Source organism: Gymnoscopelus microlampas (genome assembly GCF_963454915.1).
Source record: "Gymnoscopelus microlampas genome assembly, chromosome: 4".
Taxonomy (NCBI): domain Eukaryota; kingdom Metazoa; phylum Chordata; class Actinopteri; order Myctophiformes; family Myctophidae; genus Gymnoscopelus; species Gymnoscopelus microlampas.
Window position 1 is genome coordinate 52,338,915 of NC_139941.1, and position 26,862 is coordinate 52,365,776.

The 26,862-nt window shown below is 38.8% G+C and overlaps 1 long non-coding RNA gene across 1 annotated transcript in view; it reads right to left on the reverse strand.

Moving 5' to 3' along the window:
- Positions 1-8,985: 8,985 nt before the first annotated feature.
- Positions 8,986-26,862, reverse strand: part of LOC311044533 — a 49,059-nt gene continuing 31,182 nt past the window's right edge. Inside the window, exon 3 of the long non-coding RNA XR_014600705.1 lies at positions 8,986-9,052. This is a non-coding gene — a long non-coding RNA (uncharacterized lncRNA). The remainder of the gene's footprint in view (positions 9,053-26,862) is intronic.

Below are 26,862 nucleotides of genomic sequence, written 5' to 3' on the forward strand. Positions count from 1 at the left end.
GGTTACACATAAGGTGCATAAGGTACAGTATGTACATGAGGAGACATAAGGTGCATCAGCAGCAGCTATACTGTTCATTATATGTGCAATAATCCAGACTGTCCTCTTTCCAGAAACAGATGATGTAACATCATATCTTTAATCTGATTGGCTGATTCTTCTGAACTAAAGAACGAGACCTCCTTCATTCTCTTTCAGACTCCAGAACTTCTCTTTCAGTAAACATCTGTTTATTCTCATCTGTTAATTCTGTTCTGTTTATTCTGATCTGTTTATTCTCATCTGTTTATTCTCATCTGTTTATTCTGATCTGTTTATTCTGATCTGTTTATTCTCATCTGTTTATTCTCATCTGTTTATTCTGATCTGTTTATTCTCATCTGTTTATTCTCATCAATTAAATTCAGTTCAGTTTTAATCAGTGATGATAAAGATTACAGCCACCCTCCTCATCCTCTCCTCTGTACTTCATGTCAAAGCGATCCCACAAAGTAAGTACATTATATTTATGTTATTGTATAATATATACATGTATATCTACTGTTATAAATAGGGGTTGGACGATATGGGTATCTCACGATACGATACAACGCTGAACACACAAACACACACGCACACACACATGCACGCACGCACGCACGCACGCACGCACGCACGCACGCACACACGCACGCACGCAGACAATCGATTTTAGCCTCTGTCAGTAGGGGGGAAGGATTTTGTCGGAGGGGGGGTGGGGAGACAAAAGCTATGGAACTCTGACTGGTATTATTTTACACTATGGAATTGGAAATAATAGACCATATTCACATGGCAGCCATTTTTGAATTTTGCATTGAAGAAACGGGGTGACATTTCATTAACTTAATAGCAAAATGGCCGCCGTGTGTATATGGTCTTCAGAGACCACACCCCCTTGTCACCCTGCATAATAATTATGTGCAGAGTAGACCAGTGGAGTGCTCCAGCATTTTATTTGGGTTTTCTCTTCTGAAGTGACCAGATATTTCACTTTTTGATTCAAGCCGTCCCTTTTCTTTTTTTCTTGTTTTCTTTCTTTCTTTCTCTTCAACATAATCAGAATCATCTTTATTGTCAAATTAGTTAGTGCAGCTCCATCGTTTTAGTTATTTTCAGAAAGAGAAGAAAAAGAAGACTGGGGGGGCAAGGAGAGAATAAAAGATGAATTAAACAAAGATATTTACATACAGTATGTACATGAGGTTAGACACAAGGTACAGTATGTACATGAGGAGACATAAGGTGCATAAGGTACAGCATGTACATGAGGAGACATAAGGTGCATAAGGTACAGCATGTACATGAGGAGACATAAGGTGCATAAGCAGCACTTATATACTGTTGATATGTGCAATAATCCAGACTGTCCTCTTCTTGGAAACAGATGATGTAACATCATATCTTTAATCTGATTGGCTGATTCTTCTAAACTAAAGTACAGATCCTCCTTCATTCTCTTTCAGACTCCAGAACTTCTCTTTCAGTAAACATCTGTTTATTCTCATCTGTTTATTCTGATCTGTTTATTCTGATCTGTTTATTCTCATCTTTTAAATTCAGTTCAGTTTTGATCAGTGATGATGAAGATTACAGCCACCCTCCTCATCCTCTCCTCTGTACTTCATGTCAAAGCGATCCCAGGAAGTAAGTAAATTATATTTATGTTATTATATAATATATACATTTATTTGTATTTTTATTATATATAATATTAAATATGAACAATGCACAATACAAACAAATGACACACACACACACACACACACACACACACACACACACACACACACACACACACACACACACACACACACACACACACACACACACACACACACACACACACACACACACACACACACACACACACACACACACACACACACACACACACACATACTCCTTTTACTACCTGTATATACAGTATTGGATCTTGAATGTTGGTCCAAACACATAAACATTAAAACAGATGTTAGGAACTGTTGTTGTGACATCATGACATAAATCATTCTGTATGAATTACTTTCATAATAAAAATACAAAACAAAAAAAACATTTGAATCTGTTTCAGTGAATAAAACGTTTGACAGGAAGTTACTTTTAATATCCAACCTTTCACTTCATATAAGAACCAAACATGCAGTGCTGTAAAGTAACTAATTACATTTAATGAAGTACTTTATTCAAGTACAATTTTGAGGTGCTTTTACTTTATCTTCAGTGGAGTATTTTCAATTTCCAGTACTTTTACTTATACTCCACTACATCTCACGAGCAAATATTGTACTTTTACAATTATTTGAAAACTTTAGTTACTAGTTACTTAATTAATTTTACTTAGCTAATTTACAGATATAAATTATAACATTATTATAATAAATACATTAAACACTTTAGCCCTGTGTTATACCTAAGCTATTTGAAAATAGCCGATCTACAAGCTCACAACGCGTCGCATTTCTACGCGTTGTGAGCTTGTAGATCTGCTATTTTCAAACATTTTAGTACTTTTACTTTTGGTACTTTAATTCAACAACTTTGTTGTTGAATTTAATTTCATCTTTGTTTTATTTCCAGTGTTCCATGAGAACATTAAAGTCGTTGGCTGTTCAGACACAGTTAAAGACTCATATAAAGAGTTCATGTTTGCACTGGATGGTGAAGTGTTGGCGTACGCAGACTACAACAAAGGGAAGGTGGTGGAGCCTCAGCCTCCGTTTGTAGATCATATGACCTTCACAGGGTTTTATGAAAATGCTTTGAATCAGCAGGCAAACTCAACCTGGACAACACTCGCACTGCCTTGAAGAAACCACCAGTGAAAGGTACATGAATACTATGAACACAATAGTTATGAACTAAAACGGTTGAATATATTTAACATGAATGAAAATGTTTAAACATGTATATTAAGCATTTATGGTGAAATGTTTTCTAAATAATATGTATTTCTAGTAAACATGAATATGTGCTCAAGGTGCTTTATTTCTATTTTATTTAACAAATCTATGCATTAGTATGTACTTGTATTGTACTTTTAGTATTGTACTTTTACTCCACACAATTATTTGAAAACTTTAGTTACTAGTTACTTTGTAGATTTTGATTATTATTACAAAACATACAGTAACCACTTCAGCCCTATAGGCCATTTGAAAATAGCCGATCTACAAGCTCACAATGCGTCACTAATCACCATTTGATGCATTGTGAGCTTGTAGATCTGCTATTTTCAAAAGATTTGTATACATTTCAAGACTTGAAATGGGACATTTTGTATAATGAGTATTTTAACTTTTTGTACTTTAAGTACATTTTGATGCAAATACTTTTGTACTTTTACTCAAGTACATTTTGAATTCCGGACGTTTAATTGTAACAGAGTATTTCTCTATATTGCAATTTTTGATACTTTTAAGTAAAACATTTGAGTACTTTTTCCACCACTGAAGGATGGTAGAGTGTGTTACTTTATGGCTGTTTCATTTAGTGATCAATACAAAAAAAGCTCATGAGCTTGTAGAGTGTAGGGTGGGCGTGGCCTATCACCTTGGGGGGTTGGTTTGAATCTGTGGGTGTGGCCAAACACTGGGTGGGCTGGGGGGGATAATCCAATTTCAACTGGATGGGACCCCCAAAATAATACTATTTGAACTGGAGACCCCCCAAAATTGTAATATTGATTGACCTGGTATCCTATAGTTTCTTTGAGGCTCTTCATTGTTCTCTCTACTCTCTATATGTGACTATTTACCTTGTTTGCTGACTAGAGTCACTGATGGGAAAAGTACTCAAATGTTTTACTTAAGTAAAATAATCAATGCTGCAATCTAGAAGTACTCTGTTACAAGTAAAAGTCCTGAATTCAAGAATGACTTGAGTAAAAGTACAAAAGTATTTGCATCAAAATTTACTTAAAGTACCAAAAGTACTAAAATGTTTGAAAATAGCAGATCTACAAGCTCGTAGCGCGGCACTCGGTGCCGCGCTATGAGCTTGTAGATCTTCTATTTTCAAATAGCCTATATATAGTAGTTATAAAAAAGGGGTTATCCTGGAAATACATGATCGGGTCTGACAGACAGACAGACAGACAGACAGACAGACAGACAGACAGACAGACAGACAGACAGACACATAGAGAAACAAAACTTAACTGGTAACTCAATCTCATTGTATTTAAGATATTCAATATACATTCAAACATTTTAATGCCAGATTTCACATCCTGAACCTATTTTAGACTTTATGTAGTGACATATTTGGCCGATAGGGGGCAGTTAGCCTAGTGTTGATATTATACAGATGATAATAAAACTGAACATTAATGACATTTTTAATTGTCTATTTCCAGATGGATATGTGTTCTATGTGGCTGTCCACTGTGTGTTTAACTCCAGTGAGCTGAAGGACATACAGTACATACAGTCATCTAATTTCGATGGTGATGAGATCCTCAGGTGGGACAGTAGAGTAGATCAGTATGTTGGATACACTGAGTTTGGTGTGAAGAACGCAGAGCGCCTCAATAAAGATCCTGGAGCACTGGCTTATAGGAGATCACTACGAGAGGCATTCTGCAAACACAACATTGAGATCGACTACTCCTCTGTTCTGAACAAGAGAGGTGAGCTGATCTTAGAGCAGCACTCAACACTCATCACCTCATAAACTATAACATGAAATCACATGATTCTATTCAGAGATGATTAATGGTGTTAATATTGATCTGATAATGGTTATAAAACATGACTTAATCTGCTGACAAACATTTCAGATCCTCTTAACCCATTAAGATCTGAAGAAGCATCTGTGTCACATTTTGATTTGAGCTAAAAAGCATTATTTTACACTTTGGCTATTGAAAAATAGCAGATCTACAAGCTCATAGCGCGGCACCGAGTGCCGCGCTATGAGCTTGTAGATCTGCTATTTTTTTTTAAATCAAGAAAATGTGTGTAAATTCATATATTTATATTATTTTCAAGCTAACATTTTTAACTCAAATCTTTGCTTCTGGGGGTCCCTGGAACAAAGTATTTTGAGATGGCATTTTGGGTGGTCCTTTACATGAAAAAGTTTGAGAGCTACTGATAAAGCAACAATAGTTTTTCAGAAAACTGGATTTAGAAGACATTAGTAAAATCGGCCTCAGGTCTTAATGGTTTAAACACTTAAAGGAGAATTCCGGTCATTTTAAGTGTTATGTTTGATGTGTGTCAAATCACTTACCAACGTAGGAATGAAAATCGCGTAACTCCACAGAGCCCCCTATCGACCCCCACCGTTGTCATTATAGGAGGATATAGGATAGCCCAAATTCGCCTATTTTAACCAATGCAAAGTCTGTTTTTTTGCTTCTAGTACTCATTGTTGAGTCCCATGATAATGTAACAGGCGCTAAAACTCCCGACAAGCTAACGGCTAATAACAAACGAGCTAACGCTGGGGCTGCTTATCTCTCTGCATGGCAGCCCCAGGTTGCCAGGTCAGGAGAGAAACCAGCAACCAGCATTAGCTAGTTCTGTTATTAGCCGTTAGCTTGTTAGCTTCCCTGTGTTAGCTGATCTGAGTGAGCGGGAGGGGTTGTAAGCCTGTTGAAGCTTTCTAGATCAGTTGGATCTCATTTGGATAATATACAATTATTGATAATGACATGTTCAAATGACTGGTATATATTAATAAGTGTAATAATACTAATAATACTAATACTGATACTAATACTAATAATAATAATAATCATCTTATTTATCCAGTGGAGCCCAAAGTGAGACTGAAGTCAGAGACTCCCCCTCGTCGTGGTGAACACACTCACATGCTGAGGTGCAGCAGCTACGACTTCTATCCTAAAGTGATCCTTGTGACCTGGTGGATAGGTCAAGAACCTTTGACCTCTGGTCTCTCCTCTACCGCTGAGCTGTCTGATGGAGACTGGTACTACCAGTACCACTCCTACCTGGAGTACACACCCAGGTACACACCTAACAGACACCTATACATAGAAATACACACCTAATAGACACCTCTACTGGTACTAGTAAAACTCCTACCTGGAGTACACACCCAGGTACACACCTAACTGACACATACAGAGAAATACACAACTAATAGACACCTATACATATATTCTTTAAAAATAAAACAAGTGTTACTCTCTTGCTGAAAATGGCCCATTAATTGGTAGGCTAATATTAAGTCACACACACCCCCACCCACACACATGAGCTTATTGATTTGATAAAAGCAGATTAAAGACCAGATTGATTTGATAAAAGCTGATAAAAGACCAGATTGATTTGATAAAAGCAGATTAAAGACCAGATTGATTTGATAAAAGCTGATAAAAGACCAGCTTGATTTAATAAAAGCAGATTAAAGACCTGATTGATTTGATAAAAGCAGATTAAAGACCAGATTGATTTGATAAAAGCTGATAAAAGACCAGATTGATTTGATAAAAGCAGCCTCACAGTTCTGAGTCTATGACTCTGTCCCCTGATACTTTCTGCACATTCCACAGCCTGGTTTATAATCATCATAGTAAAAGGTTGATTCATGTCTTCTAAAATCTATCATCATATCCTTTGTTTTGGATGTATTTAGCTCTAAGAAGGACATGTCACATCAGGTGACAAACTCCTCAAGGACTGGACCAATAGGGTTGGACTCATTATTACTGAACAGACTCACAATGACTGTGTCGTCTGTTTATTGTTTATTGTGTTTGGTTGTTGTAGCTTATTGTCAGATGACTCCATGTCTGAGTCAGTGAAGAACAAGGTGTTTTAATATACTGTAATAATATGATATGATATGATATGATATGATATGATATGAGATATAATATTTGTATTGTCAGATTTCTCCATGCCAGAGTCAGTGAAGAACAAGGTGGCCATGGGAGCATCAGGTCTGGTTCTGGGTCTGGTCTTGTTCCTGTCTGGATTCATCTACTTCCAGTGGAAGAAACGAGGTGATTAGCATGTTTAATTAACATGTTTAATTAACATGTTTCATTAATTAATCTACTACCAGTGGAAGAAATGAGGTCAGATCAACAGAGGATCACATGACATATGGAACCCTCAGAGAAATGCAAACAAACAAACAAACATGTAAAGCCACAACCTAAACTGGTTTATATTGGTTTTGAACCTTAACCGGTTTAGACCAGTTTAGACGACCTATGTCAAAGTGTGTTCTATGTTGTCACATTTAGCTTTAATACATCAGTGTTACATTTAGTCCTAAATATGAGTCAAATGTTCACATTAGTTCTGATGACTGAATGTTGTGTGTACATTTATGCATTTTATGGATTAATACCCACAATACAGTACATCAAATTCATTTGTTTGTGTGTTTTAACTGTCTCTCTTCTTCTTCTATCAGGTCGTATTCTGGTGCCGACAACCAATGATGATCTTTAGACTCCTCCCACACACCCAGGTTCACTTCCTCTTTCTTTTTACTGAACTTTTATTATTTTTGTTTATGTATAAAAGTGTATAAAACTACAAAAAAATACACAAAACAACATGCTTGTGTAGAAGTGAAACAACTAGCCTGGTGAACCATGCCGGTCGTGTGAATTCACATTATCATGTGTCTTCTGCTTAATTTATTATAATAATGAATCTAATAATCACATTTAATAATCAAATGATTTGTTGTATCACTGATGACAATGTGATCAGATGGGGGGGGGGGGGGGGGGGTCCTCTTGGTTGAAATAAACATTTCAGTGATCTGTACCTAATGATTCAGTTCACTTAAAACACTAATCATTCCATCACTAGCAGGATCAAAGACAGAACCTTGTGGTCCAAAGGAGAGTGTTCTACCAACTGAGCTGCCCTTCCTACTAAGATACACTATTGACAAAGTATTGGTCAAATGTTGAATTGACTGAGTTGTTTCTACTTTGATGGTTACTGTAGTTACAGGGAGGGTGCTGGGAGGTTAGGTTTTCAAGTAGTTTATTAATAACTTGTTCATGATCTATTATCCTTTCATAGTTTTAAATAATTAAATCATTAACCATTAACAAACATTTAAAAAGTTATTAATGACACATTAATAATCATTCGGGAATGATTATGTACTATTATAAGGGAAGGTTATTCTGTTAACATGTTCACACAGTTAATACATTCTGATTCTTATTGTTTTTTTGTCTTTTCACAGAACACCTGGGTGTGTTTACAGAGAAGCAGAGAGTCATTGCTGCTTCCTAGTGGAGAAAGGAGGAAATACATGTGTGTCCATTCAGCTTTTAAATACTCATAGCAGCAGCACAATGATGACATCATCAACCTTTTTCACTAATGTGTCCTTTAAACAATTCAAAATGCTAAATGGCTAGCGAAGGCTAACGATAATTACTGTCTTTTCCCAGTGTTACGCAAAGGTTGACGTGGTTTTGAGATGATTTTATGGTTAGGTTTATAGACATAGTTTATGTGAGGTTAAAGGTCAGGCTTTAGGGTTAAGGTTAGGTTCATAGACATAGTTTATGTGAGGTTAAAGGTCAGGGTTTAGGCGCCACCTGGGCGACACACCAAAGGAAGAGGGAGTCCCAATTAGTGTGGGCGGTTCATCAAATTACTTTGTATAGTTTCTGTCTTCAGAAAACACAAACATAATATTTCAGTTCTAAACTATATTGAAACATTAAATAAATGATCACACACACAATCAGAGTTCTTCATAACATATATAATATTAATATCCATCTGAATGGAAGTCAGTCAACCATGTTTGTGAAAAAGGTTTTATTATTTTATAATCGACCATAAGTCATTTATTATGTAATCATTTGTAATGTGTGATAATTAATGTGTTAAGATCATCATGACATCACTATTTCCTTGTGATGGGTGGACCTGGTCCTCTAGGGTGGTCTGAGGTGATGGGTGGACCTAAACCCTCTAGGGTGGTCTGAGGTGATGGGTGGACCTAAACCCTCTAGGGTGGTCTGAGGTGATGGGTGGACCTGGTCCTCTAGGGTGGTCTGAGGTGATGGGTGGACCTGGTCCTCTAGGGTGGTCTGAGGTGATTATTTATCTTTCCGTTTTTCAGCTCCACTGTTGTGTTTCTATCCGTTTCTTCCCCCCTGGGATCTGGGCCCCTGAACATGAATGGTTTGAAGTTCAGATGTTAGATTTTTGGCTTTAATTTGCTTGGTTTGAATGGAATGTCACAATATCAATAAAGGAATGAGAAAACATCATTGTGCCTCATTTTCTCTGACATTTCACTGCAGGTGGGTTGCCAATTTCAGTCAATCAAGAGAGAGTGCCCGTTCACAATAGGGCATCGCAGTTCCGCCACTTCCTGGTGCCGGAAGTAAATACTCAATGCATTTTTCCCATTGACTTTTCCAAAAATATTTATATCAATTAATTTAAGCCTAGAATCAAGCCATCCAGGATCCTGGTGAATCATGACCATAAAACCTTTTTTTCTGTGATTTTTTTTATTTTATATTTAATGATATGATATACTATATTTAATAAATACCCTTTGTTTTGCCGTTTTCAAAAAAAGTTTTTTCACAGAATCAAACGTTTTATGGTCATGATTCTCCAGGATCCTGGATAGCTTGATTCTAGGCTTAAATTAATTGATATAAATATTTTTGGAAAAGTCAATGGGAAAAATGCATTGAGTATTTACTTCCGGCACCAGGAAGTGGGCGGGAACTGCGATGCCCTATATAGAGCTATTTAACACTGTTACTGAACAAACACTCTATAGTAATGATTACTATCACAATATAGAGCTATTTAACACTGTTACTGAATAAACACTCTATAGTAATGATTACTATCACAATATAGAGCTATTTAACACTGTTACTGAACAAACACTCTATAGTAATGATTACTATCACAATATAGAGCTATTTAACACTGTTACTGAATTTAAATACTCTATAGTAATGATTAATATCACAATATAGAGCTATTTAACACTGTTACTGAATAAATATGCTCATAGCTTGTAGATCTGCTATTTTCTTTTTTGAAAATTTGTGAAAATGTTTGCAAATCTTGTAATACATTTAACTCAAATCTTTGCTTCTGGGGGTCCCTGGAACACAATATTTTCAGATGTTTTTTTTCTTCTCATTTTGGGAGGTCCTTGACCTGAAAAAGTTGAAGAACCACTGATATATAATAACATAAGTAAAAGAAAATAAATAAAAACTGTTACGATTTAGAAGACATTTGTAGAATCCCCCAAAAGCAATAATATTTGAGTTACAAATGTTTAAAATATATATATTGAAAGATTTTCAGGATAAAAAAAAAAAAATCAGATCAAGCTCATAGCGCAGCACTCGGTGCCTCGTGGACACTTGGTGTCCAGTATCACTGACACCATGCTGTGACCATAGCAACGACCCCATGACCCCCCTCCTATCAGCCGGTCAGTAGAATATCATCTGTAGAACCTTCACCATTGCATTGTTCTTAATTAACCCATTAAGACCGGGACGCATCCATGTCATTTTTACATTTCTTTGGCTAAATGGTAGAAGGTAAATAATGGTAAATGGTGCATTTATAAAGCTATTTTATCCAAAGCTCTTCACATAGATTGTTCATTACATTCACCCATTCACACACACATTCATACACCGATGGAGGAGGAAACCATGCAAGGCACCAACCTGCTCATCTGGAGCAATTAGGGGTTCAGTGTCTTGCTCAAGGACACTTTGACACTAACTCTGGGGGAGCCCGGGATCAAACTGGGAACCTCACGGTTCCCATCCGGCCACTCTACCCCTGAGCCACTGCCGCTACTCAAAAATAGCAGATTTACAAGCTCATAGCGGGAGCTTGTAGATCTGATATTTTAGAAGAATTGTGAAAATGTGTGCAAATCTTTTAAAGCAAACATTTTGAACTCAAATCTTTGCTTCTGGGGGGTCCCTGGAACAACGTATTTTGAGATGGGGGTCCGCGGCCAAATACATATCATTTTTAGGGTCCTTGACATGAAAAAAGAACCACTGATATTATAGCAACATAAGTTGAAAAAAAAAACTGTTAGGATTTAGAAGACATTTGTAGAATCCCCAGAATAATCCCTAAAAAGAATTTGAGTTACAAATGTTTGCCTTAAAAACAAGATTTGCACAAATTTTCATGGTTTTAAAAAAAAATGCAGATCTACAAGCTCATAGCGTGGCACTCGGTGCCGCGCTATGAACTTGTATATCTGCTATTTTTTGAATAGCCAAAGAAATCTGAAAATGACACAGATGCGTTCCTGGTCTTAATGGGTTAATTTAGACCAGTGGTTCTAGAACTTTTTCGTGCCAAGGACCCCCACATTGATATGTATGTGGCCGCGGACCCCCACCTGAAAAGATGTTGTGCCAGGGACCCCCAGAAGCAAAGATTTGAATTACGAATGCTCGCTTTATGAAATGTATATTCAAAGATTTGCACAAATGTTCACAATTAAAAAAAATAAATAGCAGATCTAAAAGCTCATAGCGCGGCACTCGGTGCCGCGCTATGAGCTTGTAGATCTGCTATTTTTGAATAGCCAAAGTATAAAAGGTTAAAGAGGTTAAACATATTGTGACGCTATATTAACTCATTTTGCTGGGGACCCCCTGGTACCCCCCCCAAGGACCCCTGGGGGTCCCCGGACCCCACTTTGAGAAGCAATGATTTAGAGCTATTTCATCCAGAGGGGGACATGTGTTTTCCAGCTCCACCCAGCTGAGTGCTGCCAACAGAGGACACAACACATAGCTGGGCATGGGAAGCCTTCTGCTGTCACTTTACCCGGAATGACCCAAAGTAGAAACTTAAAGATCTCTGTGCTGCTTACCTTAACCCATTCAATCCGGGAACGCATCCAAGTCATTTTACATTTCTCGGGCTATTCAAAAATAGCAGATCTACAAGCTCATAGCGCGGCACCGTGTGCCGCGCTATGAGCTTGTAGATCTGTTATTTTTGTAAATTGAGATTTTTTTTTGCAAATCTTTGAAATTATATATTGTTTTTTTAAAGCTAAAATGATTAAATCTTTGCTTCTGGTGGATTCTACAAATGTCTTCTAAATCTACGTTTTCTGAAAAACGTATGTTACTATAATATCAGTGGTTCTCAAACTTTTTCATGTCCAGGACCCCCAAAATGATATATATATGGCCGCGGACCCCCATCTCACAATATGTTGTTCCAGGGACCCCCCAGAAGCAAAGATTTGAGTTACAAATGTTCCCTTTAATATATATATATATTTAAATATGTTCACAACATGTTCAAGATCTTTCTAAAATCTACAAGCTTGCAACGCTTGTAGATCTGCTATTTTCAAACATTTTAGTACTTTTACTTTTGGTACTTTAAGTATATTTTGATGCCAATACTTTTGTACTTTTTCTCAAGTAACATTTTGAACACAGGCCTTTTACTTGCGTAACCTGGACACTGAGGCCCGGAAACAGGATAGCAGACTATATACACCACCCTGGAGTTTAACCCAGAGAATACCATATGATGTACAATACACATTATATACCAGACCACAGGTTGATAATAAGAAGAGGAGCAGAGAATACCATATGATGTACAATACACATCATATACCAGACCACAGGTTGACAATAAGAAGAGGAGCAGAGAATACCATCAATAAAATAATGATAAATAAATACCAACATATATTTCATCACTGTTAAAACCAAATACTTCCACCAATCAAACACGCTCTCAGGAATACATCCCATTATTGCTCCCCACGGCCAACACAGAGCTAGGCTAAACAGCCTTCAGTTTTAGAGCTCCCTTCACTTGGAACGAATTACAACGCATTTAAAAATGGATTCCATGTTCTCACTGGGTCAATTTAAACACTTGCTAGCTCATCTTGTTGTTTTAAATTGTCTCTGTTTTAATTAAGCTGTCTTTATTACTGTTTTATTCCGTTTTTTTATTGCTGTTTTCACACATATAACTTGTTTATCCTGTTGTTTTTATTCATCATTAGTATGTACACTGCTGTATTATGCTTCTGTAATCTCTGCATCATTGAAAATGAGGGCTCTGCCCTCAATGTATCCCAGAGAAAATAAATAAAGGTTGAATGGAATATGATGCACAATACACATTATATACCAGACCACAGGTTGATAATAAGAAGAGGAACAGAGAATACCATATGATGTACAATACACATTATATACCAGACCACAGGTTGATAATAAGAAGAGGAACAGAGAATACCATATGATGTACAATACACATTATATACCAGACCACAGGTTGATAATGGCCGGGTTTCCCAAACGAATTTAAAGCTCATGCGTAGCCTAGAACCTGCGTGCAGCTGCGCAGTAGCAACCCCGCAGCGCCCTATCTTCGTTAGTATCAGCTGTGTGTACCCAACGTGCCGTCTAAACTGGCTTCTGGAGACAGCATCGTCGCAGGTTCTCAAGCGCACGGTGTTAACGTCTGTGCTAAAACTACACTCCGGAGGCAGCATGCACGTAAAGAGCTCCTGGACGTAAGCCTACGTCAACAACGTAGTGCTGTCCTACTATAGTTTAAACACCCTTTGCATACATATATATATATATATATACAGAATTTTGCAAATATACAAAGATAAAGTCGCACCTTTATCTAAATGACCGTTATATGTATTGGACACTTACATTTGTTTAGGTACATTCTGTAATGTTTTAAAATGCATTTTAAGGTGACATTTCAATGATTTTAAATGAACACGGCGGCCATTGTTCGCCGTTCAAAAAATTTCAGAGGATAGAGGGGGCGCCCCCCTGCATGATTGACAGCTTTTAGCACCAATGGGGGGAATTTACTTTAGTAAAGTTTAGAAATATATATATCTATATATCTATATATATAGATACAGATATATATAGATATATAGATATATATATAACGGCGCGTAACGGGCGACGCCTCCCCAAAAAAACAGACATACATCCAACAAACACACTGCGACATGCCGTGTTGATATAACTTGCAGATATGTTATTTTGGGGCGAGCGGGTGTTGCTCCCACAGTCAAATTAGCGAGAAGTGGCGTGCAAAAGACCTAACTATCGGGCTCAGTCTTATTGGCATGACTGGTAACGCGTTGGGCTGGCGAGTGGGAACTTCGGGTTCGATGTTAACTCACTGCTTCCACTACATTCATAAAACCGGCGTTGATAAATTATAGCATGATCCGATAAAAAGGCTGTCGGTGACAGAGCCAATTGTCAGATGTCGTGAAGCAGTCCACTGTAAATACAACGTTTGAATAATATATTTATGCATTAAATTACATCTACAAGCTTATGAGGCGTTGTGAGCTTGTAGATCTGCTATTTTCAAAAGATTTTTTAACCATTCACAGCTGTCACTTTGTGAGAGGAACTGCACTTTCATCATAACGTTTACCTATAAAACTTCGAAATTAAGGAAACATATTTAGCTCAGCATCATTTATATACCTTTAGTTAACTTGGCTTGCTTAATATTTTTATCTGGCAGGCCGGGCGCGTTCGAAAATACAGCACTGAGCGCACTGGCCAATACAAACTAATAGGCGAGTGTGCTCCGGTGCGTAATTTCCGAACGCACCTGACCCGATGATCAGATCAGAGATCATCCGTGAGAGTATGGATGTGTGTGTGTGTGTGTGTGTGTGTGTGTGTGTGTGTGTGTGTGTGTGTGTGTGTGTGTGTGTGTGTGTGTGTGTGTGTGTATATATATATACTGTACATGTACTGTATGTGTGTCTGTCTGTCTGTCTGTCTGTATGTATGTATACATATTCATATACATACATACATTACAAACAAAACTGCTGCATTGAACAGCACTGAGGCTACGTCTCTCCCAGGAGGCGGGGAGTAGGTAGGCTGCGTGCATGCTGATGGCAGAATGTAGTTTTAGCACACACGTAACTCCCTGCACTGGAGAACCTACGACTATGGTGTCTCGTGAAGCCAGTTTAGATGGCACGTTGCCAGGTTACAACCACCTGCTACTAATGAGGGAGCGTAGGTTTGCTGTGTAGGAGGCCCTTACGCAAACTGAGTAGGCTGCGCATGACCTGAAATCTACGTGGCTGCTGAGGGCATGACCTGAAATCTACGTGGCTGCTGAGGGCATGACCTGAAATCTACGTGCCTGCTAACGCCTGTGACGACACACGTTAGACCCGTCGTAGGACCTGCGCAGCATCTCTACGAAGCATCTCTACGAAGCTGTTTGGGAAACCCGGCCAATAAGAAGAGGAGCAGAGAGGTGTGTTTACAGTTGAACACATTAAGACCCGAAGCCATTTTCTACAAATGTCTTCTAAATCCCAACAGTTTTCTAAAGAAACATATGTTGCTATATCAGTGTTTCTCACACTTTTTCACAATTGTTACGGACCCCCAAAAACTATATGTATTTGGCCGCGCTGCTGTTCCAGAAGCGCTTCCCTTAAAACGGCATAAAAATAAAGGCAGGAGGATAATAATAATAATAGTAATGGCATTAAAAGATTAAAATAGGTAAACATGGACTAGTGGACTACCACTGGGTCAAATTAGTCGACCAGTAAATATCTCTAGTCGTGAAAGCCCTACAACACAATAGATCAAAATAAACCTAAATGAAATAAGCAAATAACCAAAACAACAACAAGGACACAAACAGCAGGGCCTCAGAGCTCCTCCTCACATCAAGAGAGACACACTATAGGAACTGAGAGACCATGACGTCATCAGTGGTCCCTGGCTGGTCCATGAGCAACAACACACCACTGAACCGTCATCAGTGGTCCCTGGCTGGTCCATGAACAACAACACACCACTGAACCGTCATCAGTGGTCCCTGGCTGGTCCATGAACAACAACACACCACTGAAGCGTCATCAGTGGTCCCTGGCTGGTCCATGAACAACAACACACCACTGAAGCGTCATCAGGAGAACACACAGCAGCAGCTCTGCATGCAGACTGGCATAGAAGCAGTGGTGGAAAAAGTACTCACATGTTTTACTTAAGTTAAAAGTATCAATACTGCAATGTAAGAAGTACTCTGTTACAAGTTAAAAGTCCGGAATGAAAAATGTACTCGAGTAAAAGTATCAAAAGTATTGGTATCCAAATGTACTTCAAGTACCAAAAGTAAAAGCACAAAAATATTTCAAAATAGCAGATCTACAAGCTCACAACTAGCTTGTAGATCGTCTATTTTCAAATAGCCTATGTATAAAAAAGGGCTAAAGTGCTTAATGTATGTTTTATAATATGATAATTTATATCTGCAAAGTAACTAGTATAACTAAAGTTTTCAAATAATTGTAGTGGAGTAAAAGTATAATATTTGCCTCTGAGATGTAGAGGAGTAGAAGTAAAAGTATAGACAATTGGAAATACTCCAGTCAAGTAAAAGTATCTCAAAACTGTACTTAAGTACAGTACTTGAGTAAATGTACTTGGTTACTTTACACCACTGCATACGAGGCTGTACGACAGGTGGGGGGGGGACAACCTACCCCACCGTCAGATGCATCAATGACCTTCTCCCACACCTATGACCCAACACACCACCAGACAAACACCAGTCAGCTACACTACTCATGACCAGGTGAGACTCCTTTTTATTCAGGCAGCAGCCAGGTGTCTCAGCTGTCCTGAATAGGAGTGATTAGGGGGCGTTACACAGCTAGGGAAAAGCTCAACCCACTAAATATAGTAAGTTAAGGTATAATATAATATAATATAATACATGTTGACATTTAGGGGCAAAAAGATTGAGAAGCACACTGTTCTCAACCAGTGTAGTCTCTCTCTCTCTCTCTCTCTCTCTATGACTGTTTAACTTCATAATTATGTAACAACTCAACTCAAACTGTATTTATAGCACATTTAACATGACCATGTCAACCAAAGTGCTGTAAAGACTAAAACAATACAATGCAATATAAACAGACATTAGCAAAGACATAAACACAAACAAAACATTAATTTAGCACCAGTCAGGGAAAACATACTGAAGGCCAGGGAGAAGAAATGAGTCTTTAATAGAGATTTAAAAGAAACAATGGACTGAACAGCTCTGATGTGTACGAGATAACTGTTCCAGAGCCTGGGGGGGCGGGGCCGCCTTGAAGGCCTGGTCACCTCTGGTTTTTAACCTGGTCACCTCTGGTTTTTAACCTGGTCACCTCTGGTTTTAGCCTGGTCACCTCTGGTTTTTAGCCTGGTCACCTCTGGTTTTTAACCTGGTCACCTCTGGTTTTTAACCTGGTCACCTCTGTTTTTTAACCTGGTCACCTCTGGTTTTTAACTTGGTCACCTCTGGTTTATAACCTGGTCACCTCTGGTTTTTAACCTGGTTACCTCTGGTTTTTAACCTGGTCACCTCTGGTTTTTAACCTGGTCACCTCTGGTTTTTAACCTGGTCACCTCTGGGTTTCAGTAGGTTTAGGTGCAGATTTGAGTTGCATTTACAACTTTGTGTGCTTCATCACGATCATCAAGCTTGCATACAAGAAGGCGCTGCTCACCAACGGAGTATACCGACAGCCCACGCTGGAGTGGACAGTGGCGCGAAAAGTACTCAAATGTTTTACTTAAATAAAAGTATCAATACTACAATCTAGAAGTACTCTGTTACAAGTGACAGTCCGGTGCTTGTGTCCATGGAGGTCTGGGTGACTTGCTTGTTGTATCATGAGGACATATGACTTGATTTTGTAGATGCAATCTTGCTGCACCTGTAATACTGTATTTGTGTCCTTGTATGCAATTTCCCTTTTTTGGACATAAATAAATGGTTAAAATGTCTGTCTGTCTGTTTCAACTTTTAAATTACAGCAGATTTAAAGTGTCCATATTGACATGAGCAACACGTTGACATTACCAACAAGAGTCAAATAAAACAAACAAACAATAAATAAATACATAATAATGTACAGTCTGTCAGGTTGTTGACATCAACATGTCTCTCTAGTAACTGGTGATGTTTAATAAAATAATAATTCTGATTGGCTGCTGGGTGAATCAGGAAGTGAAATTCAAGTTTGAGTTTCCATTCAGAAGCCTAAGTGGTGAGTTCCATAGATATATATAAAGGCTAGATGACTCACCCGCGCTGCTGGTCAATGGAGTACGACGTTGCCACATGGCGGCCATCTTGTGACGGTCATTCATAACATTATGTCTATGGTGCATGTACTTTGAAATAACCATAGCCTGCTCAATTTTCATCCGATTTTCAAACGGTGTGTTGTAAACAACAAAGACGTAGTTATGATACTGCATACTTAAAGTTATTTAAAAAAAAAAACATGATTATCATTATAATTATGCCGTATCATAACTACATCTTTGGTGTTTACAAAACACAAAAAATTGCGCACGCTATGGTTATTTCAATTGTACATGGCCATAGACATAATGTTATGAATGCCTGTTGCAAGATGGCCGCGCTTGAGCTACGCTTGCGCCGCCCCCTTGAGCCATCTAGCCTTTATATATACTAGACCATACCCGGTCGACGCATCCGTGGGGGGATATGCGCACATGATCTGGCAACCCGGGAGGCGACATTCTTTCACACATAAACGCTAATAAGAAGCTAAGATTTGATGAAATTGAAAAACGGGCTTCACAGTTAAGTTGAGATGGTAATGGTCAATGACTGTGTGCAAAATCAGAGCAATTGGTCCAGCCACTGAGGAGAACCGGGTAGCTTCACACACGCACCACTACAGACAGAGGTTACTAGAATTATAGTAGGATCTATGGTGAGTTCAACGACGCACGCACGCACACACGCACGCGCGCGCGCGCACGCACGCACACACACACACACACACACACACACACACACACACACACACACACACACACACACACACACACACACACACACACACACACACACACACACACACACACACACCCACCTCCGAAGTAACACTTTGATCACATGACCTGATGGTTTCATCAGTGAGATGTACAGTGGGTGACCATTGACTTTGTCGCTTTTCATAAGAGAATCACTTCACTCATTTGCCTCACCCGCTTTGCAGTAAATTTAAGTTCCAAATACTACCACAAGGTGCCGCTTTGGAGTCACTTTTTTTGTGACAGAGAGACAGACGTACAGACATACATACAGACAGACAGACAGACAGACAGACAGACAGACAGACAGACAGACAGACAGATAGATGTCTTATATTAATAATAATAATAATAATAATAATAACTAGCAATAATTACGTGTGCTTAGAGCGTTTAAATTGGGTTTTCTGTTCAGCGTCGGGCAGTCAGGAACGCATCTCTGTCATTTTAGAAATGTTCAGACACACATTGGTTTCTGTCTGTCTGTCTGTCTGTCTGTCTGTCTGTCTGTCTGTCTCAAAAGTCCGTGGAGAGAGAGAGAGAGAGAGACAGACAGACAGACAGACGTCTTATATGTTTTTTTTTCTCGCATCAATTTCTGTATAGTATCATTGTACCTCTTTCCTCTGTCAATGAAATAGTCTAGTTAGTGTAGCGGTTAAAACTCATGTCGCGTGATTTTACGACCCGGGTTCGAATCCCACGCTATAAGCATGCCGATCTGCTATTTTTACTTTTACTTCTACTCCACTACATCTCAGAGGAAAATATTGTACTTTTACTCCACTACCATTATTTGAACGCTTTAGTTACTAGTTACTTTGCAGATATAAATCATTACATAAAACATACATTATTTGCCCTATTTCACATAGTCTATTTGAAAATGGCCGATCTACAAGCTCACAACGCATTGCGACGCATTGTGAGCTTGTAGATCAGCTATTTTCAAATATTTCAGTACTTTAAGTATATTTGCCAATACTTTTGTACTTTTACTTTGATTGAACTCGAGTAACATTTTGAGTTCATCCATGACCGTAACAGACGACCGTCATGTGATCCATGGCCAACAGCGAGGCGTTTGTTTTCATTCTTATAAAACCGCGTGGCTCATTTATATGCACGTGAAAGTAACTAAGCGGAAAGTAACTAAGTACATTTACTCCATGTCCACTTGTTGCTGACGGTGCGTGGTAGTGTAGGAGCAGCGCTGTAAAAGCCCCAAGCGTCATCGGTGCAGGAAAGATGCGTATTTGGTTGTACACACGGAGACGCAAGGGTGGCGTTTTCAGTCGGAATTCAAATCATGATGCAACACTTTGTGAGCTTTTATGGGACACTGTTGTACAACAAAGTAGAATTCATTTGTGAAGAAAGAAAAACCCATTAACAGTTGAAAATAGCCTACACCCTACACCATTTCTGCCCATCCCTCTAACTTCATGTAGGCGCATTAAAAATATCAAAATTGGCCGCTCTGAATTTGTATCTGAACAAATACTTTGATAGAAGAGATAGGCCTACAGAGGTACTGTAGGGGGGAGGGGGAACCTGATAGCAGAGTTCCTCACTTGGCTTATTTGGAATAGGCTGCATACATTAACATAACCGGTTTGGCAAGGGCCAGTGTTGTAGGCTAGTGCTAATTTTGGAAGTGGGGGAGCGCGGTTCTTGAGCGGATTGGAGTTTTTTTTGTTACTTTATTTCGGTTTTAGGGTTAAGCTCTGATCCACCCGTCCCCCCCTCCCACGAAAGCCCCCCGACCCCCCGCACGCAACCACTCCGCCGCGCTGCGCCAGGCCGCGCTGCGCTAAAACGCACTGTCTGTGCCTGTGGTGGCCAACTGAAAGCTATAATAACATAGTAGTATGACAAGGGTGCCATTATATTCAATGATATTCAATTGTTTTGTGGAAAACACATGGCTCATCATGCTTAATTAAAGAGAGACTCACTTGCCTTTTCTAAGTGCTTTTCATTGTTTGGACAGAAGAAATTGTAAACATTTAGCCAATATTCGATCATCATTAAATAACAGACAGTGAACTGGTAAACTGGTGACAGCATGTCATGGATAGCACATTAATTCTTAAACAATATTGAGGAGGAAATAATTATAAACGAGGAAATAAAATAAAACAAACCAAAAAGACGCCAATAACCCCTGTCTTATAAAAACTGCCAAAGTGGCTCGGGGTTATCTGACATGACAGGCTGTGCCACTTTGGTTTTTGTGCTTTCTGCCGTGCGATGTGCTCGCAGCCAAGTCTTGACATAAGGCTCTGGATTCCAGGACCTGAGCGGAGGTCCATGCTGTCTAATAAACATCAGAGCCGACACACGTTCTGTATGCAGTCGCGAACGGAGTGATGTTATTATGAGGTTCAATGTATATCAAACTAAAGAGAGAGAGAGAGAGAGAGAGAGCAGTGTCCCATAAAGTAGTAGTGGAAATAGCCGATCTACAAGCTCACAAAGTGTTGCACCATGATGCTTTGCGAGCTTGTAGATCTGCTATGTTTTAAAATAAAAGTCTGTCTGTTGGTTTTATGAATATTAATCCATTATACATACATTATATATATATAACGCACTGGCCAATACAAACTAATAGACGAGAATGAATAATTTGTATGCTCATCGCGTGAGATTCGAACACGGGTCGAAAAATCACCGGACATCAGTTTTAACCGCTACACTAGCTGGGCTGTTTCATTTATAGAGGAAAATGTTGGAATATTACTACACAACAATTGATGCGAGAAAAAAAAAACATATAAGACGTCTGTCTGTCTGTCTCTCTCTCTCTCTCCACAGACTTTTGAGACAGACAGACAGAAACCAATGTGTGTCTGAACATTTCTAAAATGACAGAGATGCGTTCCTGACTGCCCGACGCTGAACAGAAAACCCAATCTATTGGCAAGAGAAAAAAATACGTTTATTTTCCCGTCTCGTTTTATCAATTAAGACGTTAAAATTAAACTAATGTTAAGCGCAGCATCATGCTATCTAACTTTATTTGCTTAATATAAATGTCACATCACATCACATCACTTGTACTGTAAGCAACATACAGGATCTTTCTCTGTCTTTCTAGGAAAAACAGTGCCTAAAAACCCCAAAACAAACAATTTTGCTATTCAAATGAGCTATTGGCATGATAAAACATACGTTTACATTTTCCAAAGCAAGTGTCAAAACATAATACAAAAGTGTAAAGTAATGTATGTACAGTTTGGAGAGGATATACAGTAACTAGTAACAAATATATTCTTGCTGTCTGCTGTGGGCTGTAGGCAGTAGACCGCTGCTGCCCCTAGTGGCACAGAGTGGAAATCATACATGCCCTGCATGAAACGCATGAGAAGAATGAAAAAAAACGACAAAGTCAATGGTCACCCACTGTAATGAGGCTTGGATTAGAGGAGCGTCTGTGAGTTCAGTTTACAGAGGTTCCCGGTTTGATTCCTGACTCCTCCTGGCTTCATGTTGAAGTGTCCTTGAGCAAGGCACTGAACCCCTAACTGCTTCTGATGAGCAGGTTGGAGGAAAGCCTGGTATTCATTCTAAAACTGAGCCCTGTGATCCGCTTTAGAAAAAACTAAAAAACAACAACAATTGGTTCCGGTTGGTGTCGCATTGATTTTGTTCCCCACATAATGTGAATCAGTTTGTTTAGTCTCACTAGTCATGCTACGAGTTAGAATAAAAGATGAACATACCAAACCATTATTATACCAAAATAAACTAAACGTTTATACCAAACTAAACACGTTTTAAACTAGGGGAATCATTTTGGAGGCGCACAGCGATGGAGGTTCCGGTCGTGGGTTCCAGCCGTCTGATGACGTAAAGTTATTTCCACTCCAGACCGGACCAGAAACCTGAAAATGGTATTTGATCCCAGGCTACCTTTAACCACTCTGATGCTCCAACATGTCACCTTTGACCTTTGTCAAGGAAGATGTGGTTGTGTTAGGAGGTCAAATGTGACTCCTTTGTGTGAGAATGTAGAACACCTTAGCTTATAAATGATAGTGTTTCTCTTCAACAGAATCAGAAACATCTTTATTGTCACATCACAGGTTAAAGGTGTAAAGAAGTGGGTGAACAGCTCCATCATTTTAGTTATCTTCAGAAAGAGAAGGAAAAGAAGACGGGGGAGGGGCAAGCAGAGAATAAAAGATGAATTAAACTAGAAAAAGTGCTCCTCGAAGCACAGGTCTCCGCCTGGTCAGGTAGGTTATTGTGGCCTCCTGGTGGCGCTATAATAGGCCAATGTGAAAAGGGTGGCATTTCTTAGGCCTTGAATGGCAATAGGACACTGCATTCAGGGTTTGGGGCATTTTGTTGAAAACATTTGTTTTGCCAAATTAGACCTGCTGGTGGCACTATAACAGGCCAATGTTAAAAGGGTAGCATTGTTCCTCAACATAGTGTGAATGTGCATGCAAAGTTTGACCGCAATCGGACGCTGCGTTCATGATTTGCGGCATTTTGTTCAAAACAAGCCACTACTGCAAACTTTAGATGTGAATCTTAGCCAATCAGGATGGAATATGAAAAATGAAACAGATCCGGCTTGATCACATGACTATAGAGATCATGTGTACCGATTTGCGTGAAATTTGGATAAAATCGGAAGGAGTAATATAAAGAAATATGTTTTACATAAGTCGGCCTCCTGGTGGCGCTATAAAAGGCAGAAATGAAAAATGCAGGGCAAAGGTTTTTCCTTGACCTCTAGGGAGTGCGCATACAGAGTTTTACGCAGATCGGTGCAGTTATAGGTAAAAACACAAATGGGCCTGTTATAGCGCCACCATGAGGCTGATTTGAAAATCTTCAAGTAGTATTTCTTCCTCGGCCTAATGGTAATGTGCGTGCAAAATGTCATGGAAATTGCATGCTGTGTTCATGATTTGAGGCATTTTGTTCAAAACGGAGCACTCCTACAAACTTTGGAAGCCATTTTTAGCCAATCAAGATGGAATATGAAAAATCTGAAAGACTTGTTTCGTTTAATGACTATAGAGATACTGTGTACCGATTTGCATGATTTTTGGGCAAAATCTGTAAGAGTACTGTCAAAACATATGTTTTGCACAAAGCGGCCTCCTGGTGGCGCTATAACAGGTCTATGTGAAAAATGTGGGGCAGATGTTCTGCTCTGGCATCCAGGGAGTGTGTGTGCACAGTTTGGCTGCGATCAAGCCAACGGTGCCGGAGATTAGCTGTACACAAAATGACAGAATGACACACGGACGGACGGATGGACGGACACACACACGGATACACGGACGGACGGACAGGGGGTAAAACATACTCTCTCGCCATGCCTTTCGGCCTGGCGGAGACAACAAAGATATTTACATACAGTATGAGGTTACACATAAGGTGCATAAGGTACAGTATGTACATGAGGAGACATAAGGTGCATCAGCAGCAGCTATACTGTTCATGATATGTGCAATAATCCAGACTGTCCTCTTTCCAGAGACAGATGATGTAACACCATATCTTTAATCTGATTGGCTGATTCTTCTGAACTAAAGAACGAGTCCTCCTTCATTCTCTTTCAGACTCCAGAACTTCTCTTTCAGTAAGCATTGTTTATTCTGATCTGTTTATTCTGATCTGTTTATTCTCATCTGTTTATTCTCATCTGTTTATTCTCATCTGTTTATTCTGATCTGTTTATTCTGATCTGTTTATTCTGATCTGTTTATTCTCATCTGTTTATTCTCATCTGTTTATTCTCATCTGTTTATTCTGATCTGTTTATTCTCATCTGTTTATTCTCATCTGTTTATTCTCATCTGTTTATTCTCATCTGTTTATTCTCATCTGTTTATTCTCATCTGTTTATTACCATCTATTAAATTCAGTTCAGTTTTGATCAGTGGTGATAAAGATTACAGCCACCCTCCTCATCCTCTCCTCTGTACTTCATGTCAAAGCGATCCCAGGAAGTAAGTACATTATATTTATGTTATTATATAATATATACATTTATATCTACTGTTATTATATAAAACGAAATATGAACGATGCACAATACAAACAAATGATACAAACTCTCACTCACTCACTCACTCACTCTCACACACACACACACACACACACACACACACACACACACACACACACACACACACACACACACACACACACACACACACACACACACACACACACACACACACACACACACACACACACTTTGATCACATGACCAGTGTGTTTTTAAAGACATTTGATGGTTTCAGCAGTGAGATGTAATGAGGCTTGGATTGATGCTTATTGAACATGAACAGCATTTTACCAGTGAAGCTGAACACACGCACGCACACACGCAGACAAGCGATTTTAGCCTCTGTCAGTAGGGGGGGGGCTAGATTTTGTCAGAGGGGGGGTGGGGAGGGGTGGGGACAAAAGCTATGGAACTCTGACTGGTATTATTTTACACTATATGGAATTGGAAATAATAGACCATATTCACATGGCGGCCATTTTTACATTTTGCATTGAAGAAACGGGGTGGCATTTCATTAACTTAATAGCAAAATGGCCGCCGTGTGAATATGGTCTTCAGAGACCACACCCCCTTGTCACCCTGCATAATAATACATATGTGCAGAGTAGACCAGTGGAGTGCTCCAGCATTTTATTTGGGTTTTCTCTTCTGAAGTGACCAGATATTTTACTTTCCGATTCAAGTTGTCCCCCTTTCTTTCTTTCTTTCTTTCTTTCTTTCTTTCTTTCTTTCTTTCTTTCTTTCTTGTGTTTCTCTTCAACATAATCAGAATCATCTTTATTGTCACATCACAGGTTAAAGGTGTAAAGAAGTGTGTGAAATTATTTCTAGTGCAGCTCCATCGTTTTAGTTATTTTCAGAAAGAGAAAGAAAAGAGGACAGGGGGAGGGGCAAGGAGAGAATAAAAGATGAATTAAACAAAGATATGTATATACAGTATGTATGAGGAGACATAAGGTGCATCAGCAGCTATACTGTTCATGATATGTGCAATAATCCAGACTGTCGTCTTCTTGGAAACAGATGATGTAACATCATATCTTAAATCTGATTGGCTGATTCTTCTGAACTAAAGAACGAGTCCTCCTTCATTCTCTTTCAGACTTCAAAACTTCTCTTTCAGTAAACATCTGTTTATTCTGATCTGTTTATTCTCATCTGTTTATTCTCATCTGTTTATTCTCATCTGTTTATTCTGATCTGTTTATTCTCATCTATTAAATTCAGTTCAGTTTTGATCAGTGATGATGAAGATTACAGCCACCCTCCTCATCCTCTCCTCTGTACTTCATGTCAAAGCGATCCCAGGAAGTAAGTACATTATATTTATGTTATTATATAATATATACATTTATATCTACTGTTATTATATAAAAACAAATATGAACAATGCACAATACAAACAAATGACACACACACGCACACGCACACACACACACACACACCCCCACACACACACACACACACACACACACACAGTCACACACACACACACACACACACACACACACACACACACACACACACACACACACACACACACACACACACACACACACACACACACACACACACACACACACACACACACACACACCTTTTACTACCTGTATATACAGTATTGGATCTTGAATGTTGGTCCAAACACATAAACATTAAAACAGATGTTAGGAACTGTTGTTGTGACATCATGAAATAAATCATTCTGTATGAATTACTTTCATAATAAAATACTAAACAAAAAAAAACATTTGAATCTGTTTCAGTGAATAAAACGTTTGACAGGAAGTTACTTTTAATATCCAACCTTTCACTTCATATAAGAACCAAACATGCAGTGGTGTAAAGTAACTGATTACATTTACTCAAGTACTGTACTCAAGTACAATTTTGAGGTACT